The 16750-nt window shown below is 58.1% G+C and overlaps 1 long non-coding RNA gene across 1 annotated transcript; it reads left to right on the top strand.

Moving 5' to 3' along the window:
• Window positions 1–1678: 1678 nt before the first annotated feature.
• LOC134983194 (uncharacterized) lies at window positions 1679–11968 on the top strand. The gene is made up of 3 exons (XR_010191610.1): window positions 1679–1766; window positions 11697–11775; window positions 11874–11968. It is a non-coding gene; the product is annotated as an uncharacterized LOC134983194 (long non-coding RNA).
• Window positions 11969–16750: the final 4782 nt, after the last annotated feature.

Raw genomic sequence — 16750 nt, forward strand, 5'->3', positions numbered from 1 at the left:
CCCCCTATGTGTGTATACCGCCCCCTATGTGTGTATCCCGCCCTCCTGTGTGTATACCGCCCCCTATGTGTGTATACCGCCCCCTATGTGTGTATCCCGCCCTCCTGTGTGTATACCGCCCCCCTATGTGTGTATACCGCCCCCTATGTGTGTATACCTCCCCCTATGTGTGTATACAGCCCCCAATGTGTGTATACAGCCCCCAATGTGTGTATACAGCCCCCAATGTGTGTATAGCGCCCTTTATGTGTGTATACCGACCCCCTATATGTGTATACCGCCCCCAATGTGTGTATACCGCCCCCTATGTGTGTATACCGCCCCCTATGTGTGTATACCGCCCACAATGTGTGTAAACCGCCCCCTATGTGTGCATACAGCCCCCAATGTGTGTATACCGCCCCCTATGTGTGTATACTGCCCGCACCCAATGTGTGTATACAGCCCCCAATGTGTGTATACTGTCCCCTATGTGTATATACCGCCTCCTATGTGTGTATAGCGCCCCCTATGTGTGTATACCGCCCCCTATGTGTGTATACCGCCCCCTATGTGTGTATCCCGCCCCCTATGTGTGTATCCCGCCCTCCTGTGTGTATACCGCCCCCTATGTGTGTATACCGCCCCCTATGTGTGTATCCCGCCCTCCTGTGTGTATACCGCCCCCTATGTGTGTATACCGCCCCCTATGTGTGTATCCCGCCCTCCTGTGTGTATACCGCCCCCCTGTGTGTATACCGCCCCCTATGTGTGTATACCTCCCCCTATGTGTGTATACAGCCCCCAATGTGTGTATACAGCCCCCAATGTGTGTATAGCGCCCTTTATGTGTGTATACCGACCCCCTATATGTGTATACCGCCCCCAATGTGTGTATACCGCCCCCTATGTGTGTATACCGCCCCCTATGTGTGTATACCGCCCCCTATATGTGTATACAGCCCACAATGTGTGTAAACCGCCCCCTATGTGTGCATACAGCCCGCACCCAATGTGTGTATACAGCCCCCAATGTGTGTATACTGTCCCCTATGTGTATATACCGCCTCCTATGTGTATATACTGCCCCCTATGTGTGTATACCGGCCCCCTATGTGTATATACCGCCCCCTATGTGTGTATACCGCCCCCCTATGTGTATATACTGCCCCCTATGTGTGTATACCGCCCCCCTATGTGTATATAGCGCCCCCTATGTGTAACACCCTGTATGAGCAGTGACAGCAGTGTGAGCAGCGCTGTGTGTGTGTATGACACGGGTAATATACTCTCCATGCACCACACACTGCAGCACATACACCCTGCCCGGCAGGAGAGGGGGCGGCGGCCATTACCTGGAGGAGACCGAAGGCGGAGCTCTGTGTACAGGAAGAGGCGGGGCACTGTTTCCGGCCCACCGTTTGCATAGCGCATAGGATTATGGGTAGGGACAGCCGCAGTCACTAAGCAACCAGGAGCAGTCCCGCCCACCCTCCCGGTCATAAGGCGCAGCGTCCCGTCACTCATCATCCAGCCCCGCCCACTCTACACGCCATTGGTCGGAAAGTCCCGTCACTCATCGTGACGTGTATGGGAAGGAGAGTGGGCGGGGCTGCGAGCAATGGGCGGGGGAAATGTGAATGAGTGATTGGACCCTGCGACCAATAGCTAGAGGCAGGGGCGGGGCTGGCTGAGTGACGGGTTGCTGCAGCCTATGAGAGAGTGGGCGGGGCTGGTGGCTGATCCCATGCGATGAGTTAGGCGCTGACCCCGAAATACTGTCCCTGGTAACATCCCCCCCCCCCTCCTGTCTCTTCTCCCTGCCCCCCATACCCCCCTACCCTGCTACCCCCTGCCTCCCATACCCCCCTACCCTGCTACCCCCTGCCCCCCATACCCCCCTCCCCTGCTGCCCCGTCTCCCATCCCCCCTCCCCTGCTTCCCATACCCCCCTCTCCTGCTGCCCCCTGCCTCCCATACCCCCCTCCCCTGCTGCCCCCTGCCTCCCATACCCCGCTCCCCTGCTGCCCCCTGCCTCTCATACCCCCCTCCCCTGCTGCCCCCTGCCTCTCATACCCCCCTCCCCTGCTGCCCCCTGCCTCCCATACCCCCCTCCTCTGCTGCCACCTGCCTCCCATACCCCCCTCCTCTCCTGACTCTTCCTCCTGCCCCCTGCCTACCATACCCCCCTCCCTTGCTGCCCCCTGCCTGCCTCCCATACCCCCCTCCCTTGCTGCCCGCTGCCTGCCTCCCATAACCCCCTGCCCTGCTGCCCCAGCCTCCCATACCCCCTCCCCTGCTGCTCCCTGCCTCCCATACCCCCCCCCTGCTGCCCCCTGCCTGCCTCACATACCCCCCTCCTCTGCCTGCCTCCCATACCCCCCTCCCCTGCTGCCTCCCATACCCACCTCCCCTGCTGCCTCCCATACCCCCCTCCCCTGCTGCCCCCTGCCTCCCATACCCCCCTCCCCTGCCTCCCATACCCCCTACCCTGCTGCCCCCTGCCTTCCATACCCCCCTCCCCTGCTGCCTCCCATACCCCTCTCCCCTGCTGCCCCCTGCCTCCCATACCCCCTCCCCTGCTGCCCCCTGCCTCCCATACCCCCCTCCCCTGCCTCCCATACCCCCCTCCCCTGCTGCCCCCTGCCTGCCTCCCATAACCCTCTCCTCTGCCTGCCTCCCATACCCCCATCCCCTGCTTCCCCCTGCTTCCCATACCCCCCTCCCCTGCTGCCTCCCATACCCACCTCCCCTGCTGCCCCCTGCCTGCCTCCCATACCCACCTCCCCTGCTGCCCCCTGCCTCCCATACTCCCTTGCCCTGCTGCTCCCTGCCTGCCTCCCATACCCCCTCATCTTCCTCCCATACCCCCCTCCCTTGCTGCCCCCTGCCTGCCTCCCATAACCCCCTCCCCTGCCTGCCTCCCATAACCCCCTCCCCTGCTACCCCAGCCTCCCATACCCCCTCCCCTGCTGCTCCCTGCCTGCCATACCCCCTCCCCTGCTACCCCCTGCCTGCCTCCCTTACCCCCCTCCCCTGCTGCCTTCCATACCCCCTGCCCTGCGGCACCCAATACCCTGCTGCCCCTTGCCTGCCTCCCATACCACCCTCTCCTGCTTTCTCTGCCGGCCTCCCATACCCCCTCCCCTGCTGCCTCCTGCATCCCATACCCCCCTCCCCTGCTGCCCCCTGCCTCCCATACACCCTCTTCTGCTGCCCCCTGCCTCCCATACCCTCTCCACTGCCTGCCTCCCATACCCCCCTCCCCTGCTGCTCCTGCCTCCCATACCCCCCTGCCCTGGTGTCCCCTGTCTGCTTCCCATACCCTCCTGCCCCCTGACTGCCTCCCCTACCCACCTCCCCTGCTGCCCCCTGCCTGCCTCCCATACCCCCCTGTCCTGCTGCTCCCTGCCTCCCATACCCCCCTCCCCTGCTGCTCCTGCCTCCCATACCCCCCTCCCCTGCTGCCCCTTAAACCCCCCTGCCTCCCATACCCCCATCTCCTTCTGCCCCTGCCTCCCATACCCTGCTCCCCTGCCTGCCTCCCGTACCCCCTCCCCTGCCTGCCTCCCATACCCCCCTCCCCTGCTGCTCCTGCCTCCCATACCCCCCTGCCCTGCTGCTCCCTGCCGCCACAGTTGTCCCAGCCTCCCATACCCCCCTGCCCTGCTGCTCCCTGCCTGCCATATCCCCCTCCCCTGCTGCCCCCTGCCTCCCATACCCCTCTGCCCTGCTGCCCCTTATACCCCCTGCCCTGCTGCCCCCTGCCTCCCATACCCCCCTCCCCTGCCTGCCTCCCATACCCCCTCCCCTGCCTGCATCCCATACCCCCCTGCCCTGCTGCTCCCTGCCTCCCCTGTTGCCCCAGCCTCCCATACCCCCCTCCCCTGCTGCACCCTATAAACCCTGCCCTGCCTGTCTTACCCCCTTCCCCTTCTGCCCCCTATACCTTACTGCCTCCCATACCCACCTACTGCTCCCTGCCTGTCATATCCACCTCCCCTGCTGCCCCCTGCCTCACAAACCCCCCGCCCCTGCTGCCTCCCATACCCCCCTCTCCTTCTGCCCCTTCCTCCCATACCCTCATCCCCTGCCTGCCTCCTATGCCCTGCTGCCCCCTGCCTGCCTCCCATACCCTGCTGCTCCCTGCCTTCCATACCGCCCTGTTGCTCCCTGCCACCACAGTTGCCCCAGCCTCCCATAACCCCCTCTCCTGCTGCCCCCTATACCCCCTCCCCTGCTGCTCCCTGCCTGCCATACCCCCTCCCCTGCTGCCCCCTATACCCTGCTGCCTCCCATGCCATCTCTCCTGCTGCCCCCTGCTTCCCATACCCCCTCCCCTGCCTGCCTCCCATACCCCCCTCCCCTGCTGCCCCCTGCCTCCCATACCCCCTCCCCTGCCTGCCTCCCATATCCCCCTCATCTGCTGCCCCCTGCCTCCCATACCCCCCTGCCCTGCTGCCCCCTGCCTCCCATACCACCTCCCCTGCTGCCCTCTGCCTCCCATACCCCCCATCCCCTGCCTCCCATACCCCCTGTCCTGCTGCTCCCTGCCTCCCATACCCCCCTCCCCTGCTTCTCCTGCCTCCCATACCCCCCTGCCCTACTGCTCCCTGCCGCCCATACCTCCCTGCCCTGCTGCTCCCTGCCTGCCATATCCCCCTCCCCTGCTGCCCCCTGCCTCCCAAACCCCCCTGCCCTGCTGCCCCTTATACACCCCTACCCTGCTGCCCCTGCCTCCCATACCCCCCTCCCCTGCTGTCCCCTGCCTGCCTCCCATACCCCCTCCCCTGCCTGCCTCCCATACCCCCCTGCCCTGCTGCTCCCTGCCTCCCCTGTTGCCCCAGCCTCCCATACCCCCCTCCCCTGCTGCCCCTATACGCCCTGCCTGCCTTACCCCCTCCCCTTCTGCCCCCTATACCCTGCTGCCTCCCATACCCATCTACTGCTCCCTGCCTGTCATACCCACCTCCCCTGCTGCCCCCTTCCTCACAAACCCCCCTCCCCTGCTGCCTCCCATACCCCCCTCTCCTTCTGCCCCTTCCTCCCATAGCCCCCTGTCCTGCTGCTCCCTGCCTCCCATACCCCCCTCCCCTGCTTCTCCGGCCTCCCATACCCCCCTGCCCTGCTGCTCCCTGCCGCCACAGTTGTCCCAGCCTCCCATACCTCCCTGCCCTGCTGCTCCCTGCCTCCCCTGCTGCCCCCTGCCTCCCATACCCCCCTGCCCTGCTGCTCCCTGCCTCCCATACCCCCATCTCATTCTGCCCCTGCCTCCCATACCCCGCTCCCCTACTGCCCCCTGCCTGCCTCCCATACCCCCTCCCCTGCCTGCCTCCCATACCCCCCTGCCCTGCTGCTCCCTGCCTCCCCTGTTGCCCCAGCCTTCCATACCCCCCTCCCCTGCTGCACCCTATACACCCTGCCCTGCCTGCCTTACCCCCCTCCCCTTCTGCCCCCTATACCTTGCTGCCTCCCATACTCACCTACTGCTCCCTGCCTGTCATACCCACCTCCCCTGCTGCCACCTGCCTACAAACCCCCCTCCCTTGCTGCCTCCCATACCCCCCTCTCCTTCTGCCCCTTCCTCCCATACCCTCCTCCCCTGCCCTGCTGCCCCCTGCCTGCCTCCCATACCCCCCTGCCCTACTGCTCCCTGCCTCCCATACCCCCCTCCCCTGCTGCTCAGGCCTCCCATACCGCCCTGTTGCTCCCTCCCACCACAGTTGCCCCAGCCTCCCATAACCCCCTCTCCTGCTGCCCCCTATACCCCCTACCCTGCTGCTCCCTGCCATACCCCCTCCCCTGCTGCCCCCTATACCCTGCTGCCTCCCATGCCATCTCTCCTGCTGCCCCCTGCTTCCCATACCCCCTCCCCTGCCTGCCTCCCATACCCCCCTCCCCTGCTGCCCCCTGCCTCCCATACCCCCTCCCCTGCCTGCCTCCCATCTTCCCCTCATCTGCTGCCCCCCTGCCTCCCATACCCCCCTGCCCTGCTGCCCCCTGCCTCCCATACCCCCTCCCCTGCTGCCCTCTGCCTCCCATACCCCCCATCCCCTGCTGCCCCCCTGCCTGCCTCCCATACCCCCCTGTCCTGCTGCTCCCTGCCTCCCATACCCCCCTCCCCTGCTTCTCCTGCCTCCCATACCCCCTGCCCTACTGCTCCCTGCCGCCACAGTTGTCCCAGCCTCCCATACCTCCCTGCCCTGCTGCTCCCTGCCTGCCATATCCCCATCCCCTGCTGCCCCCTGCCTCCCAAACCCCCCTGCCCTGCTGCCCCTTATACCCCCCTACCCTGCTGCCCCTGCCTCCCATACCCCCATCTCCTTCTGCCCCTGCCTCCCATACCCCGCTCCCCTGCCTGCCTCCCATACCCCCTCCCCTGCCTGCCTCCCATACCCCCCTGCCCTGCTGCTCCCTGCCTCCCCTGTTGCCCCAGCCTCCCATACCCCCCTCCCCTGCTGCCCCTATACGCCCTGCCTGCCTTACCCCCTCCCCTTCTGCCCCCTATACCCTGCTGCCTCCCATACCCATCTACTGCTCCCTGCCTGTCATACCCACCTCCCCTGCTGCCCCCTTCCTCACAAACCCCCCTCCCCTGCTGCCTCCCATACTCCCCTCTCCTTCTGCCCCTTCCTCCCATACCCCCCTGTCCTGCTGCTCCCTGCCTCCCATACCCCCCTCCCCTGCTTCTCCTGCCTCCCATACCCCCCTGCCCTGCTGCTCCCTGTCGCCACAGTTGTCCCAGCCTCCCATACCTCCCTGCCCTGCTGCTCCCTGCCTGCCATATCCTGCTGCCCCCTGCCTCCCATACCCCCCTGCCCTGCTGCCCCCCTGCCTCCCATACCCCCATCTCATTCTGCCCCTGCCTCCCATACCCCGCTCCCCTGCTGCCCCCTGCCTGCCTCCCATACCCCCTCCCCTGCCTGCCTCCCATACCCCCCTGCCCTGTTGCCCCAGCCTCCCATACCCCGCTCCCCTGCTGCCCCTATACACCCTGCCCTGCCTTGCCTGCCTTACCCCCTCCCCTTCTGCCCCCTATACCCTGCTGCCTCCCATACCCACCTACTGCTCCCTGCCTGTCATATCCACCTCCCCTGCTGCCCCCTGCCTCCCTCACAAACCCCCCTCCCCTGCTGCCTTCCATACCCCCCTCTCCTTCTGCCCCTTCCTCCCATACCCTCTTCCCCTGCTGCCCCCTGCCTGCCTCCCATGCCCTGCTGCCCCTTGCCTGCCTCCCATACCTCCCTACCCTGCTGCTCCCTGCCTCCCATACCCCCCTCCCCTGCTGCTCTGGCCTCCCATACCGCCCTGTTGCTCCCTGCCACCACAGTTGCCCCAGCCTTCCATAACCCCCTCCCCTGCTGCCCCCTGCCTGCCATACCCCCCTCCCCTGCTGCCCCCTATACCCTACTGCCTCCCATACCACCTCTCCAGCTGCCCCCTGCTTCCCATACCCCCTCCCCTGCCTGCCTCCCATACCCCCTCCCCTGCTGCCCCCTACCTCCCATACCGCCCTCCCCTGCCTGCCTCCCATACCCCCCTCCTCTGCTGCCCCCTGCCTCCCATACCCCCCTCCCCTGCTGCCCTCTGCCTCCCATACCCCCATCCCCTGCTGCTCTGGCCTCCCATACCCCTCTGCCCTGCTGTTCCCTGCCTGCCTCCCATACCCCCCACTCCTGCTGCTCCCTGCCTCCCATACCGCCCTCCCCTCCCTCCTCTTTTGCCCCAGCCTCCCATACCTCCCCGTGCTGCCCCCTATACCCCCTGCCCTGCTGCTCCCTTCCTGCCATACCCCCCTCCTCTGCTGCCCCCTATACCCTGCTGCCTCCCATACCACCCACTCCTGCTGCCCCGGCCTCCCATACCCCCCTCCCCTGCTGCCCCCTGCCTCCCATACCACCCTCCCCTGCTGCCCCCTGCCTCCCATACCCCCTCCCCTGCTGCCCCCTGCCTTCCTGTTTGTCACCTGCTGGGGTAAGACGGGCATATCCATGTCTGTGTGTGTAATTACCAAAGATATCAGTGATGACACTAGGACTGCTGGGAATGGGACATTATACAGTAACACCAGGGGACATGTCTGGGTGATGACTGCTGGGAATGGGACATTATACAGTAACACCGGGGGATGTGTCTGGATGATGACTGGAGAGGTGACTGCTGGGAATGGGACATTTTACAGTAACACCAGGGGATGTGTCTGGGTGATGACTGGAGAGGTGACTGCTGGGAATGGGACATTATACAGTAACACCAGGGGACGTGTCTGGGTGACGAGCGGAGAGGTGACTGCTGGGAATGGGACATTATACAGTAACACAGGGGGACGTGTAAGGGTGATGACCGGAGAGGTGATTGCTGGGAATGGGGCATTATACAGTAACAGCAGGGGACGTGTCTGGGTGATGACCGGAGAGGTGACTGCTGGGAATGGGTCACTATACAGTAACACCGGGGGACGTGTCTGGGTGGTGACTGGAGAGGTGACTGCTGGGAATGGGGCATTATACAGTAACACCAGGGGATGTGTCTGGATGGTGACTGCTGGAAATGGGTAATTATACAGTAACGCCAGGGGATGTGTACGGGTGATGACCGCAGAGGGGACTGCTGGGAATGGGACATTATACAGTAACGCAAGGGAATGTGTACGGGTGATGACCGGAGAGGGGACTGCTGGGAATGGGACATTATACAGGAACATCTGGGATGTATCTGGGTGATGACTGTAGAGGTGACTGCTGGGAATGGGACATTATACAGTAACACCAGGGGACGTGTCTGGGTGATGACTGGAGAGGTGACTGCTGGGAATGGGACATTATACAGGAACATCTGGGATGTATCTGGGTGATGACTGTAGAGGTGACTGCTGGGAATGGGACATTATACAGTAACACCAGGGGACGTGTCTGGGTGATGACTGGAGAGGTGACTGCTGGGAATGGGACATTATACAGTAACACCAGGGGATGTGTCTGGGTGGTGACTGCTGGGAATGGGACATTATACAGTAACGCCAGGGGATGTGTCTGGGTGGTGACTGGAGAGGTGACGGCAGGGTATGGGGCATTATACAGTAACACCAGGGGATGTGTCTGGGTGGTGACTGCTGGGAATGGGACATTATACAGTAACGCCAGGGGATGTGTCTGGGTGATGACTGGAGAGGTGACTGCTGGGAATGGGACATTATACAGTAACACCAGGGGACGTGTCTGGGTGTTGACCGGAGAGGTGATTGCTGGGAATGGGACATTATACAGTAACACCAGGGGACGTGTCTGGGTGATGACCGGAGAGGTGACTGCTGGGAATGGGTCACTATACAGTAACACCGGGGGACGTGTCTGGGTGGTGACTGGAGAGGTGACTGCTGGGAATGGGGCATTATACAGTAACGCCAGGGGATGTGTCTGGGTGGTGACTGCTGGGAATGGGACATTATACCGTAACGCCAGGGGATGTGTACGGGTAATGACTGGAGAGGTGACTGCTGGGAATGGAGCATTATACAGTAACACCAGGGGATGTGTCTGGGTGATGACTGGAGAGGTGACTGCTGGGAATGGAGCATTATACAGTAACACCAGGGGATGTGTCTGGGTGGTGAGTGGAGAGGTGACTGCTGGGAATGGGGCATTATACAGTAACGCCAGGGGATGTGTCTGGGTGATGACTGGAGAGGTGACTGCTGGGAATGGGACATTATACAGGAACATCTGGGATGTATCTGGGTGATGACTGTAGAGGTGACTGCTGGGAATGGGACATTATACAGTAACACCAGGGGACGTGTCTGGGTGATGACTGGAGAGGTAACTGCTGGGAATGGGACATTATACAGTAACACCAGGGGATGTGTCTGGGTGGTGACTGCTGGGAATGGGACATTATACAGTAACGCCAGGGGATGTGTCTGGGTGGTGACTGGAGAGGTGACTGCTGGGTATGGGGCATTATACAGTAACACCAGGGGATGTGTCTGGGTGGTGACTGCTGGGAATGGGACATTATACAGTAACGCCAGGGGATGTGTCTGGGTGATGACTGGAGAGGTGACTGCTGGGAATGGGACATTATACAGTAACACCAGGGGACGTGTCTGGGTGATGACCGGAGAGGTGATTGCTGGGAATGGGACATTATACAGTAACACCAGGGGACGTGTCTGGGTGATGACCGGAGAGGTGACTGCTGGGAATGGGTCACTATACAGTAACACCGGGGGACTTGTCAGGGTGGTGACTGGAGAGGTGACTGCTGGGAATGGGACATTATACAGTAACACCAGGGGACGTGTCTGGGTGATGACCGGAGAGGTGATTGCTGGGAATGGGACATTATACAGTAACACCAGGGGACGTGTCTGGGTGATGACCGGAGAGGTGACTGCTGGGAATGGGTCACTATACAGTAACACCGGGGGACTTGTCAGGGTGGTGACTGGAGAGGTGACTGCTGGGAATGGGGCATTATACAGTAACGCCAGGGGATGTGTCTGGGTGGTGACTGCTGGGAATGGGACATTATACAGTAACACCGGGGGACGTGTCTGGGTGATGACTGGAGAGGTGACTGCTGGGAATGGAGCATTATACAGTAACACCAGGGGATGTGTCTGGGTGGTGACTGGAGAGGTGACTGCTGGGAATGGGGCATTATACAGTAACGCCAGGGGATGTGTCTGGATGGTGACTGCTGGAAATGGGGCATTATATAGTAACGCCAGGGATGTGTCTGGGTGGTGACTGCTGGAAATGGGTAATTATACAGTAACGCCAGGGGATGTGTACGGGTGATGACTGGAAAGGTGACTGCTGGGAATGGGACATTATACAGTAACACCAGGGGATGTGTCTGGGTGATGACTGGACAGGTGACTGCTGGGAATGGGACATTATACAGTAACACCAGGGGATGTGTACGGGTGATGACCGGAGAGGTAACTGCTGGGAATGGGACATTATACAGTAACACCGGGGGACGTGTCTGGGTGATGACTGGAGAGGTGACTGCTGGGAATGGGACATTATACAGTAACACCAGGGGATGTGTATGGGTGATGACTGGAGAGGTGACTGCTGGGAATGGGACATTATACAGTAACGCCAGGGGATGTGTCTGGGTGGTGACTGCTGGGAATGGGACATTATACAGTAACACCAGGTGACGTGTCTGGGTGATGACTGGAGAGGTGACTGCTGGGAATGGGGCATTATACAGTAACATCGGGGGGCGTGTCTGGGTGATGTCTGGAGAGGTGACTGCTGGGAATGGGACATTATACAGTAACACCAGGGGATGTGTCTGGGTGATGACTGGAGAGGTGACTGCTGGGAATGGGACATTATACAGTAACACCAGGGGATGTGTCTGGGTGATGACTGGAGAGGTGACTGCTGGGAATGGGGCATTATACAGTAACACCAGGGGGGGTGTCTGGGTGATGACTGGAGAGGGGACTGCTGGGAATGGGACATTATACAGTAACACCAGGGGATGTGTCTGGGTGATGACTGGAGAGGTGACTGCTGAGAATGGGGCATTATACAGTAACACCAGGGGATGTGTCTGGGTGATGACTGGAGAGGTGACTGCTGGGATTGGGGCATTATACAGTAACACCGGGTGATGTGTCTGGGTGATGACTGTATCACTGTGTGTGTCAGGTTCCTATAAGGTGTCAGGATGTCACTGTCTATGTCTCCATGCAGGAGGGGGAGTATATAGAGGAACACAGGGGTCTGTACAAGGACGTGATGATGGAGAATAACCGGCCCCTCACATTACTGGGTAAGAGGAGACTGTCATGTATTGTACAGGGGAGAGCAGGTATGGGGCCTGATAATCACATATATACACTGTACTCAGTCTCTGTGTGTCTCCTACAGGTGGACCCAGTAACAGAGATACCCCAGAGAGATGTCCCCGTCCTCTGTATTCCCAGGACTGTACAGAGGAGAATCACAGGATCCCACAGGAGGATCAGGTAGGTTGGATTTAGGGTCTCACCAATATACCAAAGTGACCATCACTATATGATCTGTAGAGGAGCTGTGTGTTTTATACACTGATATTATACTGTTTCACCTCAGTTTAATCTGAATGTATGCAAATGTCATTATAGTGTTGTGGTTTTTTTTTCTGCTGCAGGGTACACTGGGTTCCACAGGGAGTAACGTTGGGGTGTAGAGTAGGATCTTGATCCGAGGCACCAACAGGCTAAAAGTTGTGACTGTTCCCAGAGTGCATAGCTCCGCCTGCTCTATAACCCTGCCTCCGTGCACAGGAGCTCAGTTTTGTAGTTGGTGCCATGCAGTGCAGGCATACAACAGACGGGCTGCTCCAGCAGTCCTCAGATGAGCTTTTTTAAGTGAAAAATGAAGACTTCAACGGCTGCACGCCGGAGAGTGGAGCCTCCATCCAGAAGTATTTCAACTCCTCGTGGACAAATGGGGCCTTCCAGATGTGGACCTGATGGCATCTCGACACAATCACAATTTTCCGGTCTTCAGAACAAGGACAAGGGATCCTCAAGCAGCGTTCGTGGATGCACTGGCAATTCCATGGAACTTTCGTCTGCAACACGTGTTCCCTCCGTTGTCACTCCTGCCCAGAGTAATAAGGAAGTTCAAGCAAGAAGGAGGAATCCTACTTCTGATCGCTCCAGCGTGGCCCAGACGGCATTGCTTCTCAGACCTTCAGGGTCTATTGATAGAGCGTCCCCTTCTTCTTCCACAGTGCCCAGATCTCCTCGTTCAGGGCCCCTGTGTATAACAGGATTTGGCCCGGTTAGCTTTGACGGCGTGGCTCTTGGAGCTTCCATTCTGAGGGCCAAAGGATTTTCTGAGGCGGTCATTCAAACTATGTTGAAGGCCTGGAAACTGGCTTCTGCTCTGGTTTATCATAGGGTCTGGAATTCTTACTTTGCTTGGTGCACCACTAACAATCATGATGCTTACAAATGAAGTACCGCCAAACTTTTGGCCTTTCTACAACAGGGCCTGGACTTGGGGCTTCGTCTAGCCGCCTCCAAGGTTTATATTTTTGCCTTGTCGGTTTGGTTGCAGAGGAAAATTGCGACTCTACCTGATGTTCATACATTCACTCAGGGTGTGTTGCAGAATCAACCTCCTTACGTCCCGCATGTGGCTCCTTGGGACTTGTCGGTTGTTCTGGAGGCGTTACAAGGGTCTCCCTTTGAGCCTCTTGAATCTGCAGACCTTAAGTGGCTTTCTCTTAAGGTATAGTTTTTGCTGGCTATTGCCACTGCTAGACGGGTTTCGGATTTGGGTGCCTTGTCTTGTAGGTCCCCCATATCTGATTTTTCACCGTGAACGGGCAGTTCTTAGAACACGTCCTGGGTACCTACCTAAGGTGGTTTTTCTTTCCACCTTAATCAGGAGATTGTGGTTCCTGCCTTTGCCTCTCCTGAATTGTCTTCCAAAGAGTGGTCTTTGGATGTGGTACGTATCCATGTGAAGAGAACTGCCTCCATTCGGAAGTCTGATTCTCTCTTTGTACTGTTTGGTTTTCACAAATGTGGCTGTCCTGCTCACAAGCGGACCTTGGCCAGATGGATTAGAATGGTGATTGCACATGCTTATGTACAGGCTGGTCGTCCAGCTCCTGCCACTATCAATGCCCATTCTATTCTGTTTGTTGGACCTTCTTGGGCGGCCCGCCGTGGTGCAACCCTTGAACAATTGTGCATGGTGGCTACTTGGTCCTCAGTGAACACGTTCATAAGGTTCTATGCCTTCGATACTTCCGCCTCCCAGGATGCTTCCTTTGGACGTCGGGTTCTTGTGCCCGCTACAGTGCATCCCCTCCCATGAGGAACTGCTTTAGGACATCCCCGATGTTGTTCCCTGTGGAACCCAGTGTACCCCGCAGCAGAAAACAAGATTTATGGTAAGAACTTACAGTTGTTAAATCTTTCTGCAAGGTACACTGGGTTTCCCCAGGGCGCCCACCCTGACGCACTTGGCTTCTTTTGGTTGGTATGGCATTAGCCGCTGACACCTTCTCCTGTCGTGAGATGTGGTGTATGTGGCTATTAATGATTGTCATCTCTTTTACCTGCTACTGCATTGGACTGGTTAACAAAAACTGAACTCCTGTGTACGGAGGCGGGGTTATAGAGGAGGCGGCACTATGCATTCTGGGAACGGTCAAAGCTTTTATCCTGTTGGTGGCTCGGATCAAGATCATACTCTACACCCCAATGTTATTCCCTGTGGAACCCAGTGTACCTCGCAGAAAGATTTAACAGTAAAATCTCGTTTTTTTGCTTTTTTTTTTAGGTAGAACGTGTGTCTGATATTAAAACAGAAAATATAGAGGGAGAAGAAGAGACGTATCTAACTATTATAAAGGCAGAAGATACAGATGAAGAAGAAGAGATGTATCTAACTGTTATAAAGGTAGAAGATACAGAGGGAGAAGAAGAGACGTATGTGAGAGGTGATCAGCAGTGTAAGGAGGAGGAGATCCCTACAGATATCAGCACAGGTGAGTAATAAACACTTATTACAGAAGTCACATATTCTCCTTGCTCAGTCACTACAGCAATCTCTTATCCTACACCCTCCTCTGTCAGTACAGACTAATGAGGAATATGTATTTTCCCAGTGGGGGAGTCAGGAGCCATCAGCCCCTATTATACTCCTGCTCTCCCCCTCACATCATGTCACTGTGTGTTACCAGCCCAGAGATCTGACCAGTCTCCTCCCCACACTCTCTGATGTATCTCATACATCAGGAGCCATCAGCCCCTATTATACTCCTGCTCTCCCCCTCACATCATGCCACTGTGTGTTACCAGCCCAGAGATCTGACCAGTCTCCTCCCCACACTCTCTGGTGTATCTCATACATCAGGAGACATCAGCCCCTATTATACTTCTGCTCTCCTCCCCACACTCTCTGGTGTATCTCATACATCAGGAGACATCAGCCCCTATTATACTTCTGCTCTCCTCCCCACTCTCTCTGGTGTATCTCATACATCAGGAGCCATCAGCCCCTATTATACTCCTGCTCTCCCCCTCACATCATGTCACTGTGTGTTACCAGCCCAGAGATCTGACCAGTCTCCTCCCCACACTCTCTGGTGTATCTCATACATCAGGAGCCATCAGCCCCTATTATATTCCTGCTCTACCCCTCACATCATGTCACTGTGTGTTACCAGCCCAGAGATCTGACCAGTCTCCTCCCCACACTCTCTGGTGTATCTCATACATCAGGAGCCATCAACCCCTATTATACTCCTGCTCTCCCCCTCACATCATGTCACTGTGTTACCAGCCCAGAGATCTGACCAGTCTCCTCCCCACACTCTCTGGTGTATCTCATACATCAGGAGCCATCAGCCCCTATTATACTCCTGCTCTCCCCTCACATCATGTCACTGTGTGTTACCAGCCCAGAGATGTGACCAGTCTCCTCCCCACACTCTCTGTTGTATCTCATACATCAGGAGACATCAGCCCCTATTATACTCCTGCTCTCCTCCTCACATCATGTCACTGTGTGTTACCAGCCCAGAGTTCTGACCAGTCTCCTCCCCACACTCTCTGGTGTATCTCATACATCAGGAGCCATCAGCCCCTATTGTGCTCCTGCTCTCCCCCTCACATCATGTCACTGTGTGTTACCAGCCCAGAGTTCTGACCAGTCTCCTCCCCACTCTCTCTGGTGTATCTCATACATCAGGAGCCATCAGCCCCTATTATACTCCTGCTCTCCCCCTCACATCATGTCACTGTGTGTTACCAGCCCAGAGATCTGACCAGTCTCCTCCCCACACTCTCTGGTGTATCTCATACATCAGGAGCCATCAGCCCCTATTATATTCCTGCTCTACCCCTCACATCATGTCACTGTGTGTTACCAGCCCAGAGATCTGACCAGTCTCCTCCCCACACTCTCTGGTGTATCTCATACATCAGGAGCCATCAGCCCCTATTATACTCCTGCTCTCCCCCTCACATCATGTCATTGTGTGTTACCAGCCCAGAGATCTGACCAGTCTCCTCCCCACACTCTCTGGTGTATCTCATACAGCCGGAGCCATCAGCCCCTATTATACTCCTGTTCTCCCCCTCACATCATGTCACTGGGTGTTACCAGCCCTGATATCTGACCAGTCTCCTCCCCACACTCTCTGGTGTATCTCATACATCAGGAGCCATCAGCCCCTATTATACTCCTGCTCCCCCCTCACATCATGCCACTGTGTGTTACCAGCCCAGAGATCTGACCAGTCTCCTCCCCACACTCTCTGGTGTATCTCATACATCAGGAGCCATCAGCCCCTATTATACTCCTGCTCTCCCCCTCACATCATGTCACTGTGTGTTACCAGCCCAGAGATCTGACCAGTCTCCTCCCCACACTCTCTGGTGTATCTCATACAGCCGGAGCCATCAGCCCCTATTATACTCCTGCTCCCCCCTCACATCATGCCACTGTGTGTTACCAGCCCAGAGATCTGACCAGTCTCCTCCCCACACTCTCTGGTGTATCTCATACATCAGGAGCCATCAGCCCCTATTATACTCCTGCTCCCCCCTCACATCATGCCACTGTGTGTTACCAGCCCAGAGATCTGACCAGTCTCCTCCCCACACTCTCTGGTGTATCTCATACATCAGGAGCCATCAGCCCCTATTATACTCCTGCTCTCCCCCTCACATCATGTCACTGTGTGTTACCAGCCCAGAGATCTGACCAGTCTCCTCCCCACACTCTCTGGTGTATCT

The sequence above is a fragment of the Pseudophryne corroboree genome, assembly GCF_028390025.1.
Source record: "Pseudophryne corroboree isolate aPseCor3 chromosome 3 unlocalized genomic scaffold, aPseCor3.hap2 SUPER_3_unloc_10, whole genome shotgun sequence".
Taxonomy (NCBI): Eukaryota; Metazoa; Chordata; class Amphibia; order Anura; family Myobatrachidae; genus Pseudophryne; species Pseudophryne corroboree.